Source organism: Ascidia mentula, chromosome 5 (genome assembly GCF_947561715.1).
Source record: "Ascidia mentula chromosome 5, kaAscMent1.1, whole genome shotgun sequence".
Classification (NCBI taxonomy): Eukaryota; Metazoa; Chordata; class Ascidiacea; order Phlebobranchia; family Ascidiidae; genus Ascidia; species Ascidia mentula.
This window is the reverse complement of record NC_138570.1, coordinates 20,663,705-20,686,943: the sequence shown is the minus strand read 5'-3', so window position 1 is coordinate 20,686,943 and position 23,239 is coordinate 20,663,705. Positions and strand designations below refer to the sequence as shown.

At 40.3% G+C, this 23,239-nt stretch overlaps 1 protein-coding gene and 1 pseudogene across 1 annotated transcript in view; one reads left to right on the top strand and one right to left on the bottom strand.

The window, feature by feature from the left end:
* Positions 1-23,239, bottom strand: part of LOC145903197 (protein NLRC3-like) — a 223,617-nt gene that overhangs the window by 179,221 nt on the left and 21,157 nt on the right. The window lies entirely within an intron of this gene.
* On the top strand, positions 6,425-7,061 carry LOC145903854 (uncharacterized; annotated as a pseudogene).

Sequence of the window (23,239 nt, the reverse complement as noted above, 5' to 3'; positions counted from 1 at the left end):
CAAGAGACCTTGTCGCCAAGCTGTACGCGGGCAATGGGCTCTATGCCGTCACAGTCGGTGACCTGCAGTTAAGTTCATTTCGCTGGGAAATTTGAAATGAGTTGGTATTTTAACTTATACCACGTTCATCAGCAGGCCTCAGGCAAGCGCTGTGCAAAATTTAAAAAAATCCTATGTCCCGGAAAGGTTTCAAATGTTCGCCTATACAAGAGACCCTGTCGCCAAGCTGTACGCGGGCAATGGGCTCTATGCCGTCACAGTCGGTGACCTGCAGTTAAGTTCATTTCGCTGGGAAATTTGAAATGAGTTGGTATTTTAACTTATACCACGTTCATCAGCAGGCCTCAGGCAAGCCCTGTGCAAAATTTAAAAAAATCCTATGTCCCGGAAAGGTTTCAAATGTTCGCCTATACAAGAGACCTTGTCGCCAAGGTATAAGCGGGCAATGGGCTCTGCGTCGTCACAGTCGTTGACCTGCGGTTGAATCCATTTCGCTGGGAAATTTGAAATGAGTTGGTATTTTAACTTATACCACGTTCATCAGCAGGCTCCAGGCAAGCCCTGTGCAAAATTTAAAAAAATCCTATGTCCCGGAAAGGTTTCAAATGTTCGCCTATACAAGAGACCTTGTCGCCAAGGTATAAGCGGGCAATGGGCTCTGCGTCGTCACAGTCGTTGACCTGCGGTTAAATCCATTTCGCTGGGAAATTTGAAATGAGTTGGTATTTTAACTTATACCACGTTCATCAGCAGGCTCCAGGCAAGCCCTGTGCAAAATTTAAAAAAATCCTATGTCCCGGAAAGGTTTCAAATGTTCGCCTATGCAAGAGAGCTTGTCGCCAAGGTATAAGCGGGCAATGGGCTCTATTTCGTCACAGTCGGTGACCTGCAGTTAAGTTCATTTCGCTGGGAAATTTGAAATGAGTTGGTATTTTAACTTATACCACGTTCATCAGCAGGCTCCAGGCCATCCCTGTGCAAAATTTTAAAAAATCCTATGTCCCGGAAAGGTTTCAAATGTTCGCCTACACAAGAGACCTTGTCGCCAAGGTATAAGCGGGCAATGACCTCTATTTCGTCACAGTCGTTGACCTGCGGTTGAATCCATTTCGCTGGGAAATTTGAAATGAGTTGGTATTTTAACTTATACCACGTTCATCAGCAGGCTCCAGGCCATCCCTGTGCAAAATTTAAAAAAATCCTATGGCCCGGAAAGGTTTCAAATGTTCGCCTATACAAGAGACCTTGTCGCCAAGCTGTACGCGGGCAATGGGCTCTATGCCGTCACAGTCGGTGACCTGCAGTTAAGTTCATTTCGCTGGGAAATTTGAAATGAGTTGGTATTTTAACTTATACCACGTTCATCAGCAGGCCTCAGGCAAGCGCTGTGCAAAATTGAAAAAAATCCTATGTCCCGGAAAGGTTTCAAATGTTCGCCTATACAAGAGACCCTGTCGCCAAGCTGTACGCGGGCAATGGGCTCTATGCCGTCACAGTCGGTGACCTGCAGTTAAGTTCATTTCGCTGGGAAATTTGAAATGAGTTGGTATTTTAACTTATACCACGTTCATCAGCAGGCCTCAGGCAAGCCCTGTGCAAAATTTAAAAAAATCCTATGTCCCGGAAAGGTTTCAAATGTTCGCCTATACAAGAGACCTTGTCGCCAAGGTATAAGCGGGCAATGGGCTCTATGCCGTCACAGGCGTTGACCTGCGGTTAAATCCATTTCGCTGGGAAATTTGAAATGAGTCGGTATTTTAACTTATACCACGTTCATCAGCAGGCCTCAGGCAAACCCTGTGCAAAATTTAAAAAAATCCTATGTCCCGGAAAGGTTTCAAATGTTCGTCTATACAAGAGACCTTGTCGCCAAGCTGTACGCGGGCAATGACCTCTATTTCGTCACAGTCGTTGACCTGCGGTTGAATCCATTTCGCTGGGAAATTTGAAATGAGTTGGTATTTTAACTTATACCACGTTCATCAGCAGGCTCCAGGCCATCCCTGTGCAAAATTTAAAATAATCCTATGTCCCGGAAAGGTTTCAAATGTTCGCCTATACAAGAGACCTTGTCGCCAAGCTGTACGCGGGCAATGGGCTCTATGCCGTCACAGTCGGTGACCTGCAGTTAAGTTCATTTCGCTGGGAAATTTGAAATGAGTTGGTATTTTAACTTATACCACGTTCATCAGCAGGCCTCAGGCAAGCGCTGTGCAAAATTTAAAAAAATCCTATGTCCCGGAAAGGTTTCAAATGTTCGCCTATACAAGAGACCCTGTCGCCAAGCTGTACGCGGGCAATGGGCTCTATGCCGTCACAGTCGGTGACCTGCAGTTAAGTTCATTTCGCTGGGAAATTTGAAATGAGTTGGTATTTTAACTTATACCACGTTCATCAGCAGGCCTCAGGCAAGCCCTGTGCAAAATTTAAAAAAATCCTATGTCCCGGAAAGGTTTCAAATGTTCGCCTATACAAGAGACCTTGTCGCCAAGGTATAAGCGGGCAATGGGCTCTATGCCGTCACAGGCGTTGACCTGCGGTTAAATCCATTTCGCTGGGAAATTTGAAATGAGTCGGTATTTTAACTTATACCATGTTCATCAGCAGGCCTCAGGCAAACCCTGTGCAAAATTTAAAAAAATCCTATGGCCCGGAAAGGTTTCAAATGTTCGTCTATACAAGAGACCTTGTCGCCAAGCTGTACGCGGGCAATGGGCTATATGCCGTCACAGGCTGTGACCTGCAGTTAAGTTCATTTCGCTGGGAAATTTGAAATGAGTTGGTATTTTAACTTATACCACGTTCATCAGCAGGCCTCAGGCAAGCCCTGTGCAAAATTTAAAAAAATCTCATGGCCCGGAAAGGTTTCAAATGTTCGCCTATATCAAGCGACTACACCACTATCTGCCTGATACATGACCGCATCAAATTTACAAGTTTTGTGACCTTAAAGTATATTTTATGTGAACGAATATTGTCAGATTCGATAGCATAGGTTTACGATTTGTTTAATGAAGACTCGTAATGGAGAAACTAAACGCGCGCTCGACGTTTGGCGTCATAGCTGACAAACAAAATTAATCTGCACTCCAGGTTCTAGGCAACTTTAAGGTGAAGTAAACCAGGATTTTCGGACGTGTAGCGTCTCGCCCCAAATATAATTTTCGATGGCTAATACTTTTATATGATGACGTATCTTTTTCAACCGTTTTTGCGCACGGATATCGAAGCACCACTCGTTCAAATCCAGTGCGCATTTAATTGCTTTCAATTGCAGACCGATGTTAACTGCGAGTTCTCTCTTATTTGAAGATTTGCTTGAACCCACACAACGCAAGTGGTAACTGATCAAGCCTACTAGTCGTGGTTAAGACGATATTTTGTCTCATTCTGCATTTATTGTTGTTGTAATTGTTACCAAGAGGGATGTTAGTTACTTTGAACGCGGGTTACTCGGCCGCCTACGAGGTAGCAGCATGATTTTTTTACACGTAAAAGTCCATAGGCTGACCTTTCTAACGATATCAAAACTATGAAAAAAAAACATATTTATAATCGGTTATGAATATTATATGCGTATTATGACATAACTGTAAGCAACGACGTTTGCCGCTGAAATCCTTCAAAACAAATATTCTCCTGCCTTAATTCTATTAAATAAAACCAAATTTGGCCTTCTAAAAAACGCGAACATTGTCAAACTTGCAAAACAAAAACCATACCACACTTATTTTCCCATGTTTTCCGCACACCACGAACACATTTCGGCCATAAAACCTTGCACAAACGTATGCCGCTGCATTTTTAACCAACAACCTTACACAATCCTGCTATCGAATAAAATCAAATTTGGCCTTCTAACAAAACGCGAACCTTCTTTAATTGGACAAATAGTGACCATACCCCCCTTGCGCCCTTGAACGCTACAGAGCAACACGCGAATCGAATACGTTGCCAACGCGAACCCCATGCTTTTAACAAATGGCGCTTTCTTGCTATACGAAAGCACAGCTTAAGCAAGCGATTTAACTTCTGTATAGATGACGAAAGCAACCTTGACTTTTCTTACTTAGCTGGGCTGATCCCTCCAAGACCAACAAGTCACGGTTTTTGCGAGTGAGAAACCTTCAGCAAACAAAGGCAGTTCGCCACTTACTTCACAACCACCGTCTGTGTATTGTTTACCTTCCAAACAGTTTACGCTGTTAAGTGAGAAATTGGTTTAGTTGTTTGGGTTTACTAGTGTGTAACCAAGCATGTCAAAGTGTAGTACCACGCCTTACTTATTACGTCACAATATAAAGTAATCACAACCTCAAACTATGTATAACTGATGTGGGCCCAGATCACAACAAACAAACTACTACGCGTTTTTTTCTCAGCATTGTGGCTCAAATTTCAACTCGGGCTATTTCTTAAAATCATGCTTGGAGAACATATTTTAAACTTGTTTGTGATAAAGGTTTGCTTGCTGCAATCTTCACTTGAGAATGAATAGAGGAATAAATCCGCTTTCACAAAGTAACAGTTTCCTCATAAATTCTGCCCAAGTCAACGGCTGTGAATTTAGTTCCGCATTTTCGTTGAGCGCTGAGAGAGGAAATAATGTGGGTTCCGCTCAAGTGAGTCGACGGCGGAAAGATTGGCATTAGACCAGAGGGAAGCTAATTGAAAAAAAAAATTTTTCCTCAAAAAATTTCCCCGCTATCAATTTCCAACCAAACGAAAGCATTAAAATCCAGCTTTCCAAAAATATTAAACTTGTCTAAAGCACATTAAGCCGCTGCTGTACGCTGCTGTATTATAAACACGGTTTAAGGGTGGTCCGATGTACACTTTCGCCGATAAAACCTTGCACAAACGTTGGCCCAAGCTGTTCTTTTGAAACAACAATCCTATACAAAACCACCTACTATCGAATGAAATTATACTTTAACCAATTCAGTCGAGGACCCTATGCTAAATTCGACGATAACTCACTCCAACCCGACCGTCGCACGCCGCTCTTTTAATTGCCACCAAGCCATATGCATACACGCAACACACTTTCGTCGATAAAATCTCGCGCAAACCTTGCCTATTTCCTAAAATCATGCTTGGAGAACATGTATTGAACTTGTTTGTGATAAAGGTTTGCTTGCTGCAATCTTCACTTGAGAATGAATAAAGGATTAAAGTCGCTTTCACAAAGTAACAGTTTCCTCATAAATTCTGCCCAGTCAACGGCTGTGAATTTAGTTCCGCATTTTCGTTGAGCTCTGAGAGAGGAAATACTGTGGGTTCCGCTTGGCTGGGCAGCTGATATTTGTTGCGTCACAATCTGACTGTGGACAAAGCGAGTGAGTCGACGGCGGAAAGACTGACAATATATTGTTGGGTAAATTACTAAATACGTAGATAACTTTGCTGTTTTACGCGGTAGCGGTTTGAGGTATTTACACTGCGTTGTTCGTAGTCCGACCTTTTCAACGACATCAACAAATACAAATTCCAACCAAGGTTGTTTGTTATTTAGGACATGATAACGTACATGTCTGCTCAAGAATCTCACCTTAGACTGAATGCTTGATTTATTAATTCAAATAGTATGTTGTACCTTAAAACCGTACAAAATATTCTTTCAGTGCGGCTCGCGATTACACAATCAAGTGCTTTGTGTGCGCATGTTTTCATTGTTTCAAGTATTGCGCTTGCCTACATTGTCCTGTCTACTGTAAGGCCTCAACAACATATTGTACTTTGTTCATCATTATCTTGGTTCGATAAAAAATACATGTGCCCTGGGTAAGCCAACTGTTGTTATAGCAACCCACCGATCACGTGGTCATCAGAAAACTTTTTTCTTCACTCGTCACGCATCACTGCACGCAAAGTCTTGGGGGTTGATATACGACATTGGACATTGCCTGAAAAGTATGTGTCGAAGCAATAATACGTCATACGCGTTGTAAATATAGTTGCATTCCTCGAAACAAGCCAACAGAATACAAACCAACATTAACGTTTACCAGATAACAAATAAACCAACGTCAGACAACTGCACCACAGATGAACTGGTAATGCTCGTTGATGGTAAGAATTCTTTGTAACATATTTTGGTTGTTTGTTTCTTTGTCTTTTCTTGAAGTTATTTCACAATCATTTTTACGTTTACTATGTTTAGATCTGCAGGAACTACAGTGAACGCTGACCCCATGATTTTTGAAGGGGTCGATGTCTATCAAATGGTTGGCATGAGGCGACCGAACTGTAGTGTTCGCCTATGCATTGAAGCGTGCTTTTGCCCTTTTCTCGTGTCGCGGTTGCCACCTTATATGCTCGTGTTTTTTGTGTTGCTCGTTCTTCTGACTCTGCGCTATTCTCGCAATAAAGCATCAACCGCCTTACTGGTGACCCCGAGGCTCCAAAACGTTATTTGGAGGTCATGGAGACTGTACACGCTGTCGCACTTAAGCTGCCCACGTTCTGTCCAACCCAACCACGTGTTTGGTTGCAGCAAGCTGAGGCGCAGTTTGCGATAAAGAAGATCACAGCAGATGAAACAAAGTACAATCACGTGGTTTCGGTCTTGGACCAGGCCACAGCAGCGCGACTTATTGACTTGCTTGAACGACCGCCTGCCAAAAACAAGTTTGAAGCCATTCGAAGGCGCTTTTGCCCTGTCCCCACAAGAACGTGCAGCTCCTAATATGCCACCGTTAGGTGACAAGAAACCGTCGGTTTTCATAGACGAAATGCTTGCCTTGCTAGGTGACCACCACGCTTGCTTTCTGTTTCATCACTTATTCCTGCAGCACATGTCTGAAGATATTAAGGTGGTTTTGGTCAGTGATGATACTGCAAATCCGCGGCAGCTTGCCCAACGGGCGGATTTATTATGGCTTTCTCGTAATCACAACGCGGATATTGCTGTCAGCAAGGAGCAACGCACTCGGTCAACTCCACGCCGCACTGCGAAGCCCTCCAGCATGTGCTTCTATCACAGGCGCTTTGGAGCAGTCGCGCGCCAATGTTGCCCCCCGTGCTCTTATCAGGAAAACAACAACGCCGGTCGCCTGTAATGGCTGGGGCAACCGGCGACTCTTTAAGCCAGTTCTTTCTGTGGGACAAAGTTTCCGGCCGCAACTTTTTGGTTGACACTGGTGCTGACTTTCTCCGCGCTAATCGCCTGCTTGTCGACGTTGACAGGAAACATCTTGTTCACTCAGAGGTGTTCGCGGGCTACCCCTTGAAAACGTCTCTACACCAACCGCCACAACTTCGCACTCTCAATTTCGTGCTTTGCCCATACGAGAAGTTGCTGGAGAAGTTTACAAAGGTAAAAACACCTAGATTTTGTGATTCCTTGCCTAAGCACGGTGTTCAGCACCACATTGTAACTAATGGGCGCCCTGTACATTGCCGAGTCAGGCGCCTCTCACTTGAAAAGTTGATGTTGGCTAAAGCCGAGTTTCAAAAGATGCTGGATTTGGGCATAGTGCGCCGATTAGCAAACCTTTGGACATCCCCTCTCCACATGGTGGAAAAGCCTTCCGGTGGTTGGCGCCCTTGCGGCGATTATCGTCGCCTTAACGACGCCACACAGGCCGATCGCTATTCCATACCGCATATCCATGATTTTACCGCGCGTCTCGCGGGTTGTTCCATCTTTACAAAGGTAGACTTGGTACGTGGCTATCGCCAGGTTTCTTTTGTTGAAGCCGACATTGCTTAGACGGCTGTAATCACGCCATTCGGCAAGTTTGAGTTTCTTAGAACCCCGTTTGGGTTGAAGAATGCGGCTCAATCTTTCCAAAGGCAGATGGACTCTATTTGTCAAGGTTTGGATTTTCTTTATGTCTATCTGGATGACATTCTTGTCGCAAGTCCAACACATGCAGCCCACATCGAACATCTTGAACAGGTTTTCCAACGGCTTTCGGATCACGATCTCGTCGTCAACTTACAAAAGTGCGAGTTTGGTAAAAGCAGCATCGAGTTTCTTGGGCATTACTTTAACCAATGCGGAATCAAACCCCTGTCCAGCAAAGTTGACGCTGTGAGGAACTTCCCTGTGCCGGCAACCATCAAAGGTTTACTGGAGTTTTCAGGGATGGTCAATTTCTACCACAGGTTCGTGCCCAATATTGCCAATATTATGAAACCGCTCTATGGTGCTTTAGCGGGCAAACCCGAACAACTGGTGTGGTCGGTCGACCTGCTGAAGGCTCTCGATAAGGCTAAAGACGCTTTCGCCAATGCTACGCTTTTGCATCATCCACAGTGGCAGGCCTGCATCGCACTAACGACAGATGCCTATGAGACCGCTGTGGATGCAGTCCTTGAACAATTTTCAGACGATCATTGGGCCCCTCTTGCTTTCTTCAGCCGTCAGTTAAGAAAGCCGGAAACGAAATACAACGCCTTTGACTGCGAGCTTCTTACGCTGCACCTAGCCATAAGGCACTTCCGTTATTTTTTGGAAAGGCGAAAGTTTACTGCGTACACCGACCACAAACCTCTTACTTTCGCATTCAAGAAGGCTGCTGACCCTTGGTCTGCTCGCCAGCAACGTCTACATTCTTCTATTTCAGAGTTCACTACCGATGTCCGGCACATTAGCGGCAAGTCGAATGCTGTCGCGGACGCACTTTCCAGGTGTTTCTTGAGTGCCCTACGGGTGCCCTTGTTCGACCTAGATTGCGAGGCTCTGGCACGCACGCAACATACCGACGAAGTGCAATCTTATCGCACAGCAATTGCCGGGTTGCGTCTGCAAGATGTCCCGGTTGGAAATTCAGGAACCACGCTGCTCTGTGACACATCCCTTGGAAGACCTCGGCCCGTCGTTCCCTCGTCCTGGCAAAAGAAGGTGTTCGATGCCGTTCACGGGTTGTCCCACCCGTCCATTCGCACCACGAAGAACCTTCTGGCCTCAAAGTTCGTTTGGCATGGGGTAAAGAAGCAAGTAGCGTTGTGGGCCAATCAATGTGTAGCTTGCCAGCGCGCCAAGGTTCAGCAGCACATTCGGGTTCCACTTGCCCAGTGCAGCCCTCCGACATCTCGTTTTCAACACATAAACATCGACATCGTTGGTCCTCTTCCACCTTGTCGAGGTCAAAGGTATTTATTAACTGTGGTCGACCGCTTCACCCGATGGCCGGAAGCGATACCAATCGATGATGCCACCACCATCACTTGTGCACGTACTTCTGTTTTTCATTGGGTTGCGAAGCCCAAAGATGACCTGCAATCCTCTTCCGCCGAGCTTGTTTACGGTACCACTTTGACAGTTCCTGGTAATTTTATTGCCCCTACAGGTGACGCCACTGTCAAGTTTTTGCCGTCATTGCGGGACAACTTACAACGAATTTTGCCGCAGCCGTCCCTTCCTCGTTGAGGACCAGCCCATATGCATTCGTTCGTCGCGACGTTCATAGACCTCCGCTGACCAGACCATACGATGGCCCGTACAAGGTCTTGCTAGCGTCGGACAAAACATTCACTTTGGACATGGGAGGTCGTTCACAAACGATTTCGATCGACCGCCATTTCGGTACCAGTTCCAGTTGCCCTACCCCCAGCGAGAGGCAGACCACGGCGCAATGTACGACCACCGCAACGCTATTCAGTGTGACACTTGCCCGCTTCTGGAGGGGGGTCCTGTGGCGACCGAACTGTAGTGTTCGCCTGTGCATTGAAGCGTGCTATTGCCTTTTTCTCGTGTCGCCGTTACCGCTTTATAAACGTGTGTTTTGTGTTGCTCGTTCTTCTGACTCTGCGCTATTCTCGCAATAAACATTCAACCGCTTTAGGTAAGTCATTGTATTAGTCCATAGTACACTGTGGTTAGGCATAAACGTGACACCGTAATCATGTACTTGTAGGTTCGATGTATTCTTAGTACACAACAAGTTAATGTGGAGCCTGCTGAAAAATATCCTACCGAGGGATATTAACATTCCACTCGATGTAAAATCAACTATTTGACAAACGATGTTTATGTCATGGTATGGAGTGAGCGATGCGCTGAACATGTTTGCTCATAGCATGGGTCAGTGCTGTCCACTGTAATACCGTTAGACTGGTATTGGTCGGGTTGATAGCTGAAAGGTACTTGCGTTTATCTTGTTGTTCGACGGATGTAAAATCACAAGGTAACATTCCAAGCATAATATTTCACTTGGATCTGTAATGCACCTTGCGCAGACACACGTAGTAAAAAAACTACTCACCGCCTAACCTGGTGCTCGCCTGTGCCCAGAGTGCGATCTTCGTTACAAGCAGTTTACAACCAAGTATCGAATATTGTAACCGATGCCAACCGTGTGGTGTCACCGCGTATTATTGCTGTCCTCATCATCAGCACACAACCACTAGTTTCTATGCTGGTAACAGCGGTTTATAAACTGTTGGTGTCGAAGCTTCAGTCACACTCTGCCATCCATCGTAGCCGGGAAAAAATGTGGGAATATCCATCAGCGCGTTGCTCTCCGTTCATATAATGGATATACTCTATGACAGGCTGGCAGGTTTTCAGGATGCAGTTGGTTTAAAATGATGCCCACGTGTTCATGTATTTTATTTAAAGAATCTGTTGCATGTTTCATCAATTTACCTAAAATTAACGACTTCTTTTGTTTTGCAGACTTCATTTCGTGGGATTTGAATATCCACCAACAAATGACGCCCAATCCGGCCCAGTCTGTTTTCCGCGTTTCGGTTGTGGTTCTGCGCCGAACGAGGGTCTCTCTACTGACTTAGATGAGACCCACCGCGAGGGTTGATACCTTGACGTGGTGCAGTGGCTTCTAAACCAATTCCAACTCCGCAGACCCAAATAATAAACCAACAGTAGTTGGAAGTAGTCCCTCATGAGCGATAATTGTTATAAATATTTTGGACGTCATCAGGGATTACAAACGCTACCGCAAGATGGGGCTAATGATACGTGTAGTTTGGGAATAAGTCCAGCTGAGAACCTGACGCGACTTCAACGTGCTTGCATTTGATTCAAATCAAACTAAAACAGAAACGCATGTAGAGGGATTGCGCTGGAAGAAGGTTTTGAGTTAAAAGTAGGAATTTTTTACATCCAGCAACTTCTGCCACACATGGGGCGGTTGTAGCTTGGGATTTAAACACTCCTGGTCGCCAGAAAAAGCTCGCTGTATTGTCTGAACACCGTCGCACGGTCACAAAAGTGTCACAACTTTGATGGAAATCTTTTGCTGAGTGGATCACAGGTTGGTGGATTTTAGATAATCGTGTGATAATGAGTTTCCATGCTTGGATCTGTCGACGGCACAAGACGTTCATAGACATATATGTTTAATATCACACAATGTAAAAATGGGAGTTGGGTTATCAAAATAAGGTTTTAAAAGGCACCAAACCAGCTTAAATTGCAAATCAATAACGAAGTACGGTGTCCCGACTTCGCAAACAGAATTAATCAATCTACAAAATCAATCAAACTCTGTTGGACTTAGGAGTAAAAAAAATGTATTTTTTGAAATCAAGCTTGTAAAGGAATCAAATTTCGATGCGAAGAAGGCTTTGTTGGCTGTTTGAACTTTTTAATCCTGAATTTACGTCTCTCGCCTGTATTTTTGTTTAGTTATTTGCTGAAGTTGTCTGAAATTTTTGTTTTTTGTTTTTTATGCGTTGACGCTTCAAGAAAGTTGGGAACTAATCTAAAAAAAGACAGACCTCAATTACTTAATTTTGCAAAAAAATTACTACATAGAATTCGAACAATATTCTTAGGGCGAGCAAAATAAAGAGCAAACCAGCTACAAAATCTGAAATCACCGCAGAAGTCAACATTCTACATATATATAGCTCTCCACCACCGAAATCAGACTATGCAGAAGTGTTACCATGCTTTATTTTTGGCGATCTCAGTTCTCATATTTTGCTGAGCTCCTGTGGTTTACGTTACTATTAACTTAGTTTGCTGTTATTTAATGAGTTAGATTGGTAACCTTGTAATACGACAGACACATTTACAGGATAACGTCTCATAATGAATAATGAAGTGTACAGAACTCACGTATTCCATTATCTCAGATGGAACACAATACTGGGAGTAATTCCTCTGCTCTGTATGACCACAAAAATCAAAATTGTAAACATACATATGGAGGCTTGTATTTACAACGTGTTACACAAACTCAGTTAGTCAAGTATTCATGCACGTGTTTAATACAAATACAACTTGGCAGCATACGATCAGTTATTTAGCAGGGATGTACATGTATGTCTTCGACTGCAACGATCTACGATCAGTTCTCTCGTTGAATCTTCCTCTTATAAACCAAGCAACCAACCCCAGCACCATAACAAGCAGGAGAGCGATGAATCCAACTGCTATGTAAACACCTTTCATTTGCTGGAATGCTTCAGATTTCAATGCTTCTTTCACATCTGCAAACATACACATACTATAGGCAAGGTTAGATAAGTATGGTGAATATTAACTCTTTTAAAAATATATCAAAACATAAGAAAAATGTTTACAATTGTCACAATTTGATCGGTAAGCGGAGTATAAATGATTATAACTAAAATTTATATATCACTAGAATTAAAAATATCTCTGTATGAAGAACGAGGTATAATAAATGATAATATTCAACTAAACTTTGTTCTGACCAATACAAGTTTTTTCGTCATTCCCGAGATAGCGGCCTTTAAAACAAGAACATTGAACAACTCCAAGTTCATCGTTACAGAAATCTGAACATCCACCATTTTCCTACAATATAAATTTTGTAGTTGCTCAATTAACGGGAAACATTTCATTTCCGAAGAATTGACCTCTTAAACAAAATCTATATTTGCTGTGCGAACGATTATGAAATTCCATTAAAAAGATCAAACCAAGTTTATTCTGTTTTTGTATCATGCAATATTGCAAGACTGGCAGACTACGCTTTTGTCATGAATTCGACATCTTCGAAAAACAGCCTTCAAAATTTTGTTTGTAAGCAGATTGCTCTGTTCACACATAGCTCCTTGTACCAGTTACCTACATGCTACAAACTTGGCTTGCATTCGTCGCGCAGTGTTTCCTGATGCATATTTTTATCACACAATATACCGAGGTATCTAAACTTTGTGCCTCCTCACCTTTCCACACAAATCCGGAACTGAAACGTAGAATGGTCCAACCGTTAAAATCTCTTCTATATCCGCATCCAATGATCGCCGTTCACGTCTTTGTGAGCAATCCTGGGAAACACATATGAAAATGTATTATCTCATATTGTTATGTATCAATAAAATTTATAAAAACATTTTAAGAAAGGTTTTGTTTCTGCGACATTTTTACCTTTCTGTGATGAGTTCATATTTCAAACCTCCTTCATCAGAATCCATGTTGCTGACCCAGCACGATTTTAACTGACAAATAGAGTTTGATTAAAACATTGACTAAACATGGAATCCTCGCACTAATTATGTAAAAACATTTTCTAATATATCTAATAATCCTATGTAAATAAACAACGTCTTGTCAGTTCCAATAACGGCAAGCGCCTTTAGGGTCAGCCAACTTGTGACGTAAGTTTAGTAATAAAGGAGTAGAATGGTCAACAAAGTTTTTGTATTAAAAGTTAATTTATTCACAAACTTTACTTCGAGAAATTCATTAATGAATTTATTTATTTAGCATAAAATTTTTACCATGTGTGAACGCATATATGTGTATTTCAGGCCACACTTCTACGACTTAACTTATGGCCAGCACAGCCTCAATCATGCACAGAAAACTGTGATACATTTATTTCAAATTATTATTGAACAAAACATACCCTTAGAGATGTGTGAAACTTTCCACTTCCACTGGCCGAATCAACCTTAGCGTAAACGAAGTTTGGAACTTGGACGATTGAATTTGATCTGAGTGGATTTTTCATTTTCTCGTCACTAAACAACTCAAATCTGATCGTAATATTCCCGACACTGCGATGTGAAGTCAGATAACTTTCTTTCCTGTTAAGTTTCAACAAAAACATGAATTTCACCAAACTAAAAAAGTAAATATATTACAATGCGTACAGTTTAGTTGATATTGCTCCAGAAGCAGTTTTGATATCTCTGTTTAACATTCCTGGAATAAAGCATGATATTTCCCAGAGTGGATTGTAAGTTGTCCGTCTCACAACTTGAGTAGTAAATTTGTAATTGCGAACTTGGTACATGATGCTTACGTTGCTTTGGGATTTCTTTTAAAAACATGTAAAGTATGTTTTTGTTTGAATAATTAATAATGAAGACTATGCTCTTATCATTTGGTCGATAATGAAAATTGTTACATGTTTTTTGAAGGTTTATGGCGTACTTTATCTCAGTCAAGATTAATATGCCTAATTGCTAAGTTCGTTTACAAAACTTGGGTTTATTTAAGTTTTCTACGAAAGTATTTCAGAGAAAATATCAAGAAAATCGCAACTCATTATACGTGCACTCACAAATTACACAAAAACTATTTCACAACGTGAGTGACGTCTTTAAGTTGTGACTGAAGTCAAATATTACCGCTTTGAAAATAGGTCAACGACTCTAACAACGATGACGTCATTAACGTGCAAAGTGAGTGAAGATAATGGAAGTCACTTCTTACACGAAACTTATCTGTTGACTGAGGTTGCGTCAGTGGTGTCGCTGCACAATACATGTTTACAAAGAAAAAAGGCTCAAAAACTTATAACTAATTTATGGTCGGAAGTTAAAACCAAACTCATTGAAATCACGCGTTCAACGCATGACCAAGTTGTAATCTTAAACAAAGCGGCATCGAAGAAATGAGCTAATTCCCGGTTTAGGCCACGACCTAATCGAACAATTTAGCAGGAAAAACTTGTTGAGCCGGTAGCTGGTGAAGAAATGCTAGCCTTTATAGGTAGCGACATTACAGTTGTGTCATTAATCACGTCATTTAGGCCATAAAGCCATATGACTGAAATTCAAAAAATTCAAAATAAACATAACTACTTTTCGAACAACAAATTCCACCTAAACATAAAACAACCTATCTAGGGCACAGGTAATCAAGCTATATAAGTAACAGACTTGATTGACTAAATCGGTAAGCAAATTCAAGTTGCGTAACAATTCCATACGGTATCAACACGTTGGCAATCGCTGACTAGACAATCAATGTGTTTCAACTATTGCCGTGTTAGGGTCTAGGCTGTTGGTTATGGTTTAGTACTGCCTATGTTCTGAAGCGCCATGTGCTGTATTACTTTACTGGGTAATCGACAATAAACGGATTTATAAACAACTTTGGACTGGTTTAAAGCTTGGTGGATTGCGTAAAGGAGTTATTTAACTCCAACAGTATCCTTGAGATAGAGAAGGCAAGTTGCCTACGAGGCCGAGTTGCCATCGAGACTCAGTCAGCCCCGTTGGGTGCGATGCCCGATACGCACTCGTACCCCTTGGTCGCTCTAAATGAGGCGACACATTTGTATGTAATAACCATATTATTGTTAAGTGCATATGGGACCAGATTAGTTTCTGTCAGATTCAATAAATTCAGACGTACATCGGACAATATTTCTTCACTAAACATAATTACCTCCAGAGTTGAAGGACACGCATCCAGTTCAAACTGGAAAACAGGATTTTTCGCTGCAACTTTACAACTTCCAGGGAGAGAATCAAGACTTGTCATTGTACGATTCGAAATATACAAAATATCTTCTCCGCTTGCTTCCAATCTACTTAACCCATGAGAACTGACACTGGAACAAAAGTTGTTTAAATAACTGTAAGATTTGTGAAGTTGATGTTGTAAAATGTGTCGCTAATTTTTTGAACTATGAAAAATAATAGAAGCAAATAATAGACGTGTAATATTTCGTTTAGATTTATAATCAGTTAGAAAAGTTCGGATGACCGACATCTCAATGAGATTGTGATAACTGATTATAACTGGATTATTTTTTTAGATTAACTGAAGTTTTATCAAAATAGATTTCATTTAAGCAACAAAACTTATAACCAATACAAAGTTAAAAGTTCTAATTTAACAGATTGAGTGATGATGGAAGTTAACAAGTCTATAAATGTCTACAATATGAATAATATTTTTATATTTTATATCTTTTATTTGTATTGTTTTGGTTTAATTTGGAGAAATTCAAAGTAACAACTTCATGAAAAAAACTATTTATCCCTCAAGCAAATTGTAGAGATTTTAAATCTTACTTTAACTTGATAGAATTTGTGTTGCATTCCATTTCGTTATACATCTTGCAATCTGAATATAAAATAATATTCTAGTTTCACCTTTCCGGTTGTAAACTGCGCTGATTTTAGTGCAGAAACCTTATTTCGTCACAATAGATTCACTTTATTATATTCTCAGATATTCTTTCTGACTATTATGTTTACATTAATTACTTGAAGTTTTAAAATGAAAGCAGCTGACCGTCACACAGTTAGCAAACAAAATCTTGCAAACACAAGAAGTGCGTATTATCGGATGCAAGCTATTTAGTGGAAGTGCTTTTGGTGACACACAACTGTCCCCGTGAAAACTTATGTGGAATATATTTGGTTTCAATCTTTCATGAGTCAGACACATAATAACTATGTCGTCCACACACACTAAGCATTGTGCACAACACAGTGTCCGCATTTGTGAATTATGTAATCGGTTCATGCTTAAGTCACTTCCTATGTTCGGTTGCTCAACTTGATCAATCCACTTGATTACTTCTGCCTCACATTATTCTCGAACTTGGTTTAATACAAACCTGAGCTGATGTTGATTGAAGGATGAGGAGTGTCTGATCGATATACGAATTGAATATTAACTCTTCGGGCTTGAAGTTTTATTATTTGATCCCCGCCAATAATTACCCCAGGATGTGAAGGATCATCGGATAAAATCTATTCAACAGCAAGGTACAGGAGATCAAATTAACCTACTTTATTTAAAAAAAAATCCGATCCTATAATGAGACAGCAATAAAAACTTTTAACTTACGTGCAGACCGTCCCCATAGCCTCCAGTATTACCGAACCGAGAAGAAGCTGAAGCAGATATTGTGAAATTACATCTCACTGGGCTTGTCACAGTATAATTACAAGCTAGGCGTTGTAACAAGTTCCCATCGCTCGAAGTTGGAAGAACAAGAGTTGTTGGAAGATCGTCCACGTTCAACTCCGAATCACAAGATTGTTCGTTAACTAAAAAACATTTCGTATTTTACGTACTTGCATGAGTTTGTAGAAATAAAATTAAACTGAAAGTTGGCGGAATCAGAGCAAGTCCACTTTTTTCATTACGACTATAAGTTGACAATTTTTGTTATAATATCACTGCACAGCATCGTATAAACTTCAATCAATTGTATACCGCGGCAATTCCTGTTGGGAATCACTCTAAAAAATATAGTATTTGACTTAATTTATGTTTCATTAAACGTTTTTATTGTTTCAGTGTTTGACCGAATCTTTATTATTCGACGGAAAAAAACTAATGCTGGCAAATAAGTTGGTGACGTATTGGAAACTGAATCAAACACTTGTTGCCACCTTAGTTAAAAATGTATTCACAAATACGAAAGTATGCTTAAATCTGATCGTGGTGCTTTGGATATCCTGGGTTCGAATCCCGGTGTAGTAAAAATATACATGTTTGTGATATGAACTGCATTATAGGGTGGTGGTCACCTGCACATATGTGAAACTAGTCTGACACATTGCAAGCTGACGCATAAGTGTAGCTTTATCCACTATACGTTTAAACGGGAGAGTTATTACAGCTCAGCAAAAATGCCTGGAATGCTGAAGGTCAAGAGTTTTCGATTTAACCAAATATTTATACATTTTAAGTTTCAATCGAACATTCTTCTAAGCGATCTTTTATCACAAGCTTTGGAATTATTTTCACATCAAACTTTACATCAAACTTTATACGAACTTTATTTTTCACAAAAAAAATACAAAATGTTTAAATCTCGAAGGGTCAATTGTTCAAAGTTTTTTTAGAAACCAAAGTGATTCACAAAACGATTATTTCCATCAGGAAAAAGTACAAATTTATTCTTGTGTTTTTTTACACTTTTCATTATTTCCAAAATAAAAAGGTTCAGCGTGACCGGTTTACGTTGTTTAATATTCGTCGACAAAACCGATGTTAAACATTTGATAATTAATGGATGCATTAACTTTTAACAAATAAAAAAATATACAACAGAAATAAATGGTAGGGGCACCGATAAAACCTTAAAGGTTAACAAGTCAGGCGCCCGTGTAAAGGTGATTTCCTCACAGAGAATCACAGTCTGTCGTAGGATCGTAGTCAGTCGCAGGTGATGGGTTGCGGTAGATTGCATGTAACGATAGGCGGCCACCCGGCCGTGCTGGCAAAGCAAAACCCATCCTATCGTGGTGGTGCAAACCGGAGATTATGATATTCAAATATATTTCCTGCTTGTTTCTTACATTGTTTGGTTTTACGTTTCTTACCTTTTATGAATGCAAATTGGGGATAGGAAGAAGAAATGCCTCGCAACGTGGGACAACTGAAATACATGGAACCGGTATCTGATTTCACAATTCCTGTTGTGCTTCCATCACCAGTAAACGTTCCTAACAAGGCACCGTTTGTGTTGCTTCCTTCGTAAACCTACATTAAAATTATAACATAATATAATACATAATAAATTAGCAAAAAAATGGGGATTTCCCTGTACCAGTATTATATCTCTCTGACAAAAATGTCATTTTGTATCTCAATGCATTACACGCGTGGTTTGGTTTACGTTCGTTTTGTTGACTATCAAACGATTGGCTCGTCTTGAAGTAGTTGTTTTGGAATAGTTTTTCAGATTACCTCATTAGTTGGAGGTTGACATGTTGTTAACAAATATTAATTAAAAGTGAATTTACAATAAAGAATTATTTAAGTTTTTTTCGAAAGTATGTGACGTAAGTTTTTCCGCATGAATGAGTTGGTTCCATGGTTGGCTTTCAGGTCGTTTTGACATCAATGTAAGAAAATATTAAAACCACGGATTCCTGAATAAATCTTTCAGAAAATTGAAAACAGGCACAAATGTTAATGTGGAATATTCGATCCGCAAAAATAACAAAAGTGTTTCTCGTCACGCTGACTATTTTTATATCTTTCAGTAGCGAACAGGAATATTTATCAACTTAATGTGATAAGTTTGGTTCACGTAAGCACAAGATCTCCCACAACTTAAAGTTAAGGTTGGTTTAGTAGAACTACAGAGCGAGCATTTTTACCGAACAAATGTTGTTGCCGAGTGTTCTGTAGTACAAATGCATTGCAGCAATTCCCCCATTATTTCCAGTGGATAAAATTCTTCCATAACTTGAACAAGATTGTGAGATGCTGAAAACAGTTCTGTGTCCACTATACGCTGATGGTCGGCAAGTGGACGAACCTCCACCTACACAAGTACGACGTGTAATATATTCGTGAATAACATATAACGATTTTAACATAATGTCTTTATATAAATACCTGCAGCAACTTGCAGGAACAAACATGAGAAGAAAATAATTTCCATTTCAAATGAAGGGAGAATCTTAAAAATCAACTTGTTGCAATAAATTCTACACATGAAGTTACAAAGAATGGAAACCGATTGTAAAACATCGTAACAATCAACTAGCAATTAATGCCACTAGGTGCGCCACTCCCACGCTTTCGTTGCTATGACAACGATATAAACAATCATGTGAAAATATGGATTCAATGATAAAGCATGACCTTTTTTGAGAAGAAACGTTTGATTAACCGTTCCATCGAACTACATGCGTACAAACATGTTTTGAAACAGCTACAAAACTTACTCTTGTGACTAATATCAACACCACATTATTTTTATCACATTCTTCTGCTCACGTCTTTGTTTTGTATTCGACCAAACAATTGTAAACTTGCATTATCTCTATTATATTCCTGAGACTCCAAAAGGAGTCCACCGATCACCGCGACCTGCACAGGCTGATTCCTGCAGTCATTTATTTTCCCTGGCTTGCATTATCTTTATTGTAAGGTAACCTGTTGTTCTTTAGACGTACACGCTTTGTGTTGTCGAGGATACGTACTTACTTCACAGAGAAACGTTAAATGTGGCGAAACTGAGGACAAGGATTACAATGTGAGCTACCAATGTTAATCGACAATTTCTTGTAATGCGACCCAAGTAATTTGCATCCAAGTTAGTTAGATCTCGTATTATTTCTTAACACTTTTCTTTACCTGTCCCTCGACACCTTCCTGTCCCAGGCAACTGAATGCGGACAAACAGCTGCAAGACTCCCAGCTTTATAGAAAAACTGCATTACCACTAAACACGCAGCAGGTAACTTCCCAACCACATGAGGTGCAGTTGTTGCTACTTTTAGCAATCGCGACACGCACCGCCTAACACTAATCTTGTACCAGGTACTGCATGACATCATGAATATGTGAATAAACATGAGGTGATTTCAACGCGCATCCATGCACAGAATATTTAATGTTTCACACTTTCTATGATATGAGCAGACATCGCAACAGAGGTGATGCGCAATAGTTTTACTTGCAAGAGAAATTTTATTCTAAATCGTCGCTTGCGGCACAACTAACAAAAGTAATAGAAACAGGTAAATATTTTAATGAGAGAACAACTCCACATTCAGGTCAATACCTTATATGACGACTTGACAGATGATAATATTTTATAGTAAATGTCAAGTCTTTGAGGCAGGAACGATTCTCTGGCTTTAATATTTTTCAACGTCACCAACGATTTACATTGGAATTTACGTTTCAAAGTTGCCCGAATGCAGAAAGACCAAAATTGCCGTCGTGTGTCAGAAAAATGACGTAACAATATGTGCACGGAAGCCTGGGGGCAGAAAGTTTCACATTTCGGTTCTGATTTTATTTTATTTACAATATTTTGCTCCGATCGAATGTTTCAGGCGACTTCATTAAAACAAAATTCTCGACCTCTCACAGATTTAACTCAATGTTATTTAACCCCTGGGTGCGGTCAGGTTTCGATCAGTTAAGAATTTAATACCAGGAGGGTAAGATTAAACATAACTCTTTATATCAAGGTTATTTTTACAATCAATTTGTCATTAATAAAGGTACACATTTTTTACAGACAGGTGGTTGAAAAGTGTTCGCAAAACGACATTCGTTTGCATTGTTTCCTGTTCTTCGTTTGCATTCAGAATATCAGACACATTCAACTATTATTCTGGGTTCAACTATCCCGAATTTTATAAATAGGTGTTTTCAAAGAAGCGTTGGCAAATTGTCAATTTCAAGTTTTTGTGGCAAACGCTACTTTTAGCAATCGCGACACGCAGCACCAAGCGCTTACTTCATCTTCTAATCTCGTCTCCCATCAAACAACCTCAGATTAATCTTGTACCAGGTACTGCATGACATCATAACACTGCAATCACAGACACGCAGTAAACACGGTAAGGTGATTGAACGTGCGTGCAAAGCCCAGCAATGTTTATTGCTACCGGGTTTCAGGACGCTATATATAGATAATTACAACGTTGATCACAAACAAAGGAGAGTTTGTTCATCGTATGCATGTTCTCATTTTTATTTCGGGATCAAACATCACAGAGTTGTAATTCATGTATTAAATTTTCTATGATATCTGCATTCACCACAGTGGAGAAGATGACGCGCAACGTTTTGCTTGTGGCTCACATCCACTTAGATCAGAGACGCACAACCTTTTTGTTAATGCCGGCCGCATTGCGCAAACTTTATTTCACCAACGGCCACCAGTGAGTCCATACTGATAATTTCGCATTATTCTATGCCTAAAATTGTTATGAAGTTAACAATTTTTCTTATTCTGAGTATACTCAGAATTATGAGAAAACCCGTGAGTTTTGTTTTCTTATTCTGTTTTAAAACAAAGACTGGCCAATTTCATAAGCCAGAAAATTTTTTAACAATGTATGGCGTCAATACAAAAGTACTTTCACGCATGTGTACGGCTGCATGAATTAGCATCCACGGCCACATGAGGCCGTGCCGCGGCAAGTTGTGCACCCTAGACTTAAATAGATTGTACCACAAATAATACAAAATCCAGACGGAAGCGTGAATTGTGGCTGAAGAACCAAAGGTATTAACCAAAGCATGGACAATTATAAGGCATTAATTTTAACCAAAGACAAAAAGCATGATAATTACAAGGCCACAAACGTTTCGCATTGGAATTTACGTTTCAAAGTTGCCCGAATGCAGCAAACAAATTTCAAGGCGCGAGTCAGACAAAATGACGTAAGAATCTGCATTGAAGCCTGAGGCAGAATGTTGAAATTTGAAGTTTTTTAACACAAACCTTGTGACTTCTCACACGCTTAAATCAATAATCCACAACCCCAGGGTGCCCCCGGTTCCGATCAGTTAAGCATTTATTACTGGGATGTAAATATTAAACATGAATTTTTGATCCTTTGATATTAGTTTTATGGACACTTGATAATATTGAATTTTCCCAATTATTTAATTACGTTATGATGAATTGCACTCTTCAATCGCTGCATTTTTTATTTCTAATTTGTTCTCCAATTTTGCGATACATAAATCTAATATAACTTGAGTAGAATTTGATTGGGAAATCATAATTGTTCAGTACATTTGACATAAAGTCGCACATGGGTGCTTATGTTGTTCCTTTACCTGAGTTTAATTGAAAACCTGATGCAGAGAATTATACTAAATACGTTTTTATTACTTCATTAAAACTACTTTGATATCAAGTTAGTCAAATAATTAGACACACGCATTAACTACTACACTTTCGGTATACAAGTACAGAGTTAACACACAAAGCAAAGAGTATTATGTCAGGTAGTAGAGGCTGAGCCTGATATAAAAGCACACTTTATATACTAGTGAGAGGGGTGACGATTTAGAGGTTCTGAAAAAAAAGATTGTTCACAGCAAGCATTTAACAGAAGACAATCAGTTACTGGAAAACCGGGTTAAACTTTACACAGGAAAACTGGCGCCATGGAGACGACCAACAAACAATCACCAGCAAATTAAAAGGCAACGTTATCCTGGTTGCTACGTAGTTACGTCACGGGCTTTTCAAGTGTGGTCGGACTGATCGAAAACTATTTTACTATTTTAGTCAAAATATGCGAGTCCTTGTTACGTTTTTATTCTTCTTGGCACGTTGACATTTATTAACTGTGGTCTAACTTTCCTCTGGTGAGTAGCAAC